The sequence below is a fragment of the Glandiceps talaboti genome, chromosome 4 (assembly GCF_964340395.1).
Source record: "Glandiceps talaboti chromosome 4, keGlaTala1.1, whole genome shotgun sequence".
In the NCBI taxonomy this organism is placed as follows: Eukaryota; Metazoa; Hemichordata; class Enteropneusta; family Spengelidae; genus Glandiceps; species Glandiceps talaboti.
Window position 1 is genome coordinate 10,288,406 of NC_135552.1, and position 7,169 is coordinate 10,295,574.

Genomic DNA, 7,169 nt, shown 5'->3' on the forward strand with positions numbered 1-7,169 from the left:
CCCCCTCCTTTACAGTGTGTGCTGCCTTGATATTTCACCTTCCCACCTACAGTGTAATGCCTTGATATTTCAACCCCCTCCCCTACATTTTATGCTACCTTGATATTTCACCCTCTACCTTTAACTATGTATGTTGCCTTGATATCTCATGCACCCCATGAAATGTTCTTGTGCAAGTGAATCAATGACATCGATGTGATTGTCTCATGGGAGTCAACAGGTATACATCCAGTCCAAAACATTTCAAAAGTGCCTAAATCCACGACATGGTAACACAAAAATATGAGTATGTATTTCAAAAAGAGGTCCTCCCTGAAAACATTTTTATACAACTGACAAACATTTGCAGCTACATGATAGTGAGGCAGACTGGAAAGTGATTCAAACACAGCAGCTACTGTGATCTTGATGGGTCTGTCCTAATATGATCCACGATTTGGTACATCCTTTTACATGTGATATGTAAATTAGCTGATTAGTTATGCACATCATATTGCATAATCTTGATGAATTTTTCTTACTCTGATCCACGATTTGATCCTTCCTTGTACATGTAATATGCAAATTAGCTAATTGATTATGCAAATAATGGTGTTTAGCCATGATGATAATGATGATTATAAATCTATCGTAGAATAATCAAGGCTTTTATTTTTAATCACTATACATGTGATATTCAAATGAGCTGATAAATAATAATGTTGTATTTATACATAATTCATCTTCAATTCACCTTGCCTCTTTGGCTTGGTTGCAAAATTGCAAATTATTGCCAATTCACCATTTGTTGTGATGAAAGGAAGACTTCACCATTATCTGGTTGGCTTTAAGGTCGTGGTGTTTTTGTCTAGATCCCATACTGTGCAACTGAAATATTTTGAATTAATTACAACCAATACTGGTACACTCTGATAGTTTAATTTCCTGTTCTGGAGTTGATCCAAATCTCGGCAGTGATCACAACTTTTAATTTCAGTTTCAAACGACTACAATATAAATAATTTATTGTATTTTCATTATGTTCGCATGTATTTCAACAATCTGATGTAGGAATACGGCTTGATTTCTTCATTTCCTTCGTATATTGTGTGTTTTTATTTTATTTTTGTCGTTCTTCGAGCAATCACTCCCAGAACGACGAAAAACACAACAGTATACCAAGGAACTAAATGTAAATTAAGGGATCGATCTGTATTCCTACATCAAATTTTAATCAGATTTGCATTTCGATCACGTGATGCATCCAGATAGGACTATCTGATACCGCATTCAAAGTTCGTTGTGCTGACAATCCTTCGATCGCACGGGGAGGAAAGTAAACTGCATAAAAGTCATGTGTGGGGAACTTTTTTAAAAACTCGTAATTTCCAAATTATGTGATTGGCATCACATTCGAGGGTCTGGCGTTGTTTTGCCACTCTTTCTGAGTGTAGGTTGTTGTCGAATCTGACTTGATCCAGAAGTGTATGATGATGCGTTGTCGAGGGAGAAATACCACAAGGGCAAGGCTACATCGTAGGTTGTAAAGGTCTTTATTCAGTTTTATGTACATTCCTGTAAATGACATATTTGTATGTGTGTTGTAGCAGAAGATTTAATTATGCTATGGACAACGAAGACACAATGTGCCATCTATCCCCACGTGATGACACAAAGCAACACCTACTCACTTTTACACGCACTAAAATGTTTCCTGGTTTTTACCCATGACACAGATAGATCACGGGATGACAACGATGCCCGTGTCATGTTCTGAGAAGTACTATACGTCCACAAACTATAAGGATAGACTCAGAGGTCACAGACCTTACCTGAAATCTTCATCCTGAGTTTTCTCATGTGTAAACACAGACTGGTAAGATATTTATTATGAGATTGGACGGTAAGAATAGTGTATAGATTTTATAACAAAATTTATATCATATCACATCACTGTTTCTAAAAATAATAGATTATCTTCAAAATTAATGTCAATACAGTTTGGCTAAAAGCACCACAAAGCAAAACATCAATATAAACACATAGTGTGGGATTTACAGTTAAAACTGTCAAACATCTGCTCAGTTACAAATTATGGTAATAGGGGTAGAAATATTCAGAAGTCAACATAGAACTTGAATCATTGTGCTTTGCTGATGATGATAGCATTAGTCGATGATAACAATGTCGATGATGATGTTGAGGGGATGGAGGGAGAGGGGGGGTGGGGAAGAGGACAGTGATGAGGACAACGACGACAATGGTGGCGGTGGTAGGGATGATGATGATGATGATGATGGTGGTGGTGGTGGTGATGATCATGATCATGATCATGATCATGTGGTGGTGGTGGTGGTGGTGGTACTGATGGTGATAATGATGGTGATGTTGTGCATGTGGTGGTGTGGGAATGTGGTAGGGCATGTGATGTTGGTATGGGGATAGTTTTTGTTAACATTTATGTGTCTATTTGAACAGAAAATCTTATTCAAATTAACTGTGTTCACATCAAGAATCCAACGAAAGTATTATAAGTTTCTTTGTTTAGCAAACTTCAAGGATCAAGTTCTCTAGATATCATTTTCACACTGTTCTAACCACCGCTCTATCATTTCTTTCCTTGAAATGTTATCACCTTGATCGGGTTTAGATCCTTCTCTTTGTTTCAAATGTATCTCGCTAGGATGAACAGATGGACTAACTTCACGTGAACTCTCACCTTCTACCTCTTTCAAAGGTTGTCTAAGCGTTAACCTATTTCCGTTCAAACGATCCGATTCTGTATTCTCCGACTTCTCTGGCTTTTCTTTCAACTGCGGGGGTATTTTGATGATGGGTGAACTCTTCATTCGCATGAGCAGTTTTTGTCTTCTTTTCTGAAGTAACTCATTTCTTGCCGTCGTTCTAGACTCTTTAGCTAAAACTGTCCTTGATTCCCGTGCCATGTCCTTTCGTAATCTGTTGTTTGCTTTCACCAGAACAGATTCAACCCGTGCGGCGGAACCACTAGCACTCGATTGACTGCTGTCAACACTCGCACTCCTCTCTTGAGCAGCCGCCCCTTCACTGATCGATGTAATATCGGGATCACTTCGGTATCTATTTCTTCTACTGATAGCAACCGTCTGTTTCCGTTCATCCTCCTTGTCCAACGACTTCTGCATATCGCTTCTGATTGGTGTCTCTGGTGGCGTGATTCGCCTATTTCGCCCGAGGAGAAGGGAGAAATCCATACTTTTCTGTTTCTGGAGTCGCGGCTTCTGCCGTCCAAATCTCCGAGCAACAATTGCTCCAGACGTTCTGGGATTGCTACCAGATGAACTTGGACTTGGTATGTGTGGCAAAACTATCCCATTATCATCTGAAGACATCGATGTTGATATTAATGGACCACCTTGTCTCGGGGAGGAGCTGCCGCTGCCGTACTGGAATATACAACTCTCGACTGGAGGAAGGGAGCTAAGAGATTCAGAACTATATCGGGTCGTCATTTCTGATTTTAACTGTACTCCATCGTAAAATGAAGTATTTGACAATGTGATTACATCAAGACTCCGTTGTCTTTGTAACGGTCGTCCCATGCGATTCAACACATGTGCTTGTGATATTGGTGGAATAGCAACGGAATCCAAGTCCTTAGTGTTGGTGGACTCAGAACTGTTGGACGGTGACTGCGACGATGGCAAGCTGCTTGTTCTAGCTGCATCTGATTTACTTTTATTGATCGGAGGGAAAGACTGCGATACATTCGCACGAATGAGCACACTCATCAACGGGGAGTTTATATTTTCGCCAATGGCAACAATTTCTTCTGTACTCCGACTGAGACGGTTTTGCCGACCCTCTGTTTTTCTGTTCACGGGTTTCTCGTCCGTGGTCGGGATAGTTTCCGCACGTCGGTCATCCTCCTTCCGAACTGTCCTTGCCTTTTCTGCAGTTTGTAAAGTCTCAGTGAATGCCGAGTAATCTAAACTTCGTTGTTTCCGCAGTCTTTTTGATAATTTTATATCTTTGTGATTTCTTGCCATAGAGGTAGTACTCTTACCAGGGGTATCTTCGACGTTTACATTATGAATGAATTGACTGGCTGACGTGTTAGGTCGAGTTTCGGCAACAGTGATGTCCATACTACTACTTCGTGATTGGACATCCATGTGGTTAATGACAGGTTGCTGCACTTGTTCATTTACATCAAATACATTATCATGACCTACGATAAATGACTGCTGGGGTGAAAGTATCGGAGAGTTCGATGGAACTGTAGGTATATCCGCACCGGATTCTTCACCATATTTTGCTCGTTTACCGTTCAGACTTTTGCGTGCCTTTTCATGAAATATAGGTAAGAGTGAAAGCTGTATTTCAATATTATCGGAATCCTTTGCATGTGTATTGTCGGGATTCATGTGATAATATCCCATCCTGGTCATTACTCTTTCTTGTTCAAGGTCGTGTGGGTCTTTCACCCAGGCAACTGTTCGATGACTGATGTTTGCCGACCTTGGCAACGGACCAGCCGTGGCCTTTTTGTCGTCGTCCTCCTCTTCATCAGCATACCGTAGTTTCTCAATATCACTTATATTAACCACTCTCTCTGCAAGCTTCTTCCACGTTGGTGGGTCATTTGGTCTGTGATTTAAAGTCATTCGACTTATGTGTATTAGTTCTTTCTCGTATGTTCCAACCGGTTGAATATATCTTATCCATTGATCACCCTCATATTCAACATACTCTCTTGACCCCACCCTGCTAACGGTGTCACTGGCACCCACTGTTTCCTTCTCGGTCGGTAAGTTTGCCTGAGCCACGAAATCGATAAAGGAGTCATTCTCTGATTCTCCATCTTTCTTTGTCGCGTTAACGTTGTTTTGTCTCGGACTCCTTGTCTGCTCGTCTCGGCGGCCCTGGTTCGGCACGTCAATCTTCTGCACGCGTAGACTTAGTCCTCCCAGGTCGGTGTCTGAACCGCCTCCATTGATGGCATTATTGGCAGGCACACCGCTACTCTCCATAGTGAAGACATTAGTAGGTATAACAACAGCACTTCTGAAAGCCTAGACGGATATTACTCGAAATTAAAGTGTACTTATCAGAGTCCGGAAGACTCTGTTGCTACCGGTCCATTTCCATCATGTCACCGGGAAAATTTTCCTAATTGCCTAGTCACAAGAACGATGTCACCACACACTGTAGACTCGTTAAAGTCTGACTTTCCACCGTTCACATCTTAACATGTATGGCATTTCTTGAGATCACACTCGTTCGTAGTCCTTACAGCGAATCTGTCGAAATTAAGAATAGACGATATTTTATACATAACTCAGTAAAGACAACACCTCCATCGCTTCACTGAGTTCAGTGATACTAGTATATATATTAAGGATTTAAATTACAGTGGAGTAAAATATCGACAACCCTGTAACTCATATGTTGCACATAGATTACATATTTCTGAGTTAGAAACTCATAATCTCTTTAACCCTTGCCCAGACAATACTTAGACTATTGTTTAAAGGGATTTTGGAGGTCCTGACTGTGTTTTGGTTCACGGAATGCATCAGTCCAGTTCTTCAAAGGTCTCTTCTAAACCAGATATGCCAACCAGTGTAATTCTATTCTAGAGAGGTCGCATGATGCAGGACTAGTGAAAATGACTTTTCTGGGCCCCCAAAGCATAAAGCAATGTATCTAAGATAAAATGAACACTGCATTTGTTTTCCTTTAACCTGGTACGTATAGAGACTGGGCACCAGTACTCAACATTATAGAATCATAGACTCGTAGAAATAATTGTATGCAGGAATTCATGTCAGTAACTGGAATTTATTTGAATATGACGTGGATCACTGAAATAGAAACAGACAGAGAGACAGACAGACAGACAGACAGACAGACAGACAGACAGACATATCACATATATACATTATATATAAAGGGGTTTGTGCTATAAGGGTCATATATATGTTATTTTGAGATAAAAGTCAAAAAACGTATTTTCTATAGGTCGTTATGACCCCATGTCTAATTTAAATCACAGTGGGTTTTTTTCAGTATAATCTGTCTTCACGTAGACTATTTTTGGTGAGATAAGAGACAACACAATTCAGTATGTGAAAATATCATCAGGACATTTGAGAAACGTGTCAAATTTAGAAATTGACAAAACAAACATTTTTCATTAATTCAGGACGTTTTTGTACTCTACTTCAATTCACCTTTTTACCTAGTGTAGTTATCTGTCAGAATAAATAGTGGCTTTTTCTGAGATCAGAATCTCACCTGAACAAAATTAGAATAAATTGTGAAAAGTAAAAAAAAAAAACATCACAAAATGGAGTTTGGAGTACTCAGAGTCTTGTTACAAATATTTTCATTTTATTGTAAACTATGTTAATTTGTTGATATTTAAGATACAATGATATAATTCAACTCTGTCAATAAACAATTATCTTTAAAGTGATAGTACCTCTTTGTGTATTAGCTATAGCCATTTCCACCCTAGGTGGTTTTGCTTTATGATAATACGATATACTTCCATATTTTTGCAAAATTTAATATTACCATAATTCTCTCCTCAAATGCAAGCCGTAACGTATAGAGAAATCGAAGGTCGGAAGGTGAAAATTTGGATTGTGACTTGTATTGAAATCACACAGATTCCTCTTTTGGCATGATTTGACACATACAGGAGAAGTGAAGTTGCCTTGACGTTTCACTCATGGGGAAAAGGCGTTTTTAACATAGACATAGACACATTTCAGCTCTAGTCTGACAATAACCCCCCCCCCCACACACACACACACACAGCTGGATCCTTTACCCAATCACATCGAATCGAAACTTTGAAATGATAAAGCATTGCTATTATTTTACAGTGCAATAGAAATAGTCTTCTGCTGGAAACATTACGCAAGGAATTGTTGATTTTGATGACTTCAATTGTTTACTTTCAAACTGATAATCAACATGTTAACTTGTCTATTTCTACATCCCCACTCTTTGCAGCATCTCTATAGTTGCTTCTATAATTTTGAAGTTGTCTGTGTCTGTCTGTGTCTGTGTCTGTGTCTGTGTCTGTGTCTGTGTCTGTGTCTGTGTCTGTGTCTGTGTATGTGTATGTGTCTGTGTATGTGTATGTGTCTAAGTCTGTGTATGTGTATGTATATGTGTATGTGTCTGTGTCTGTGTCT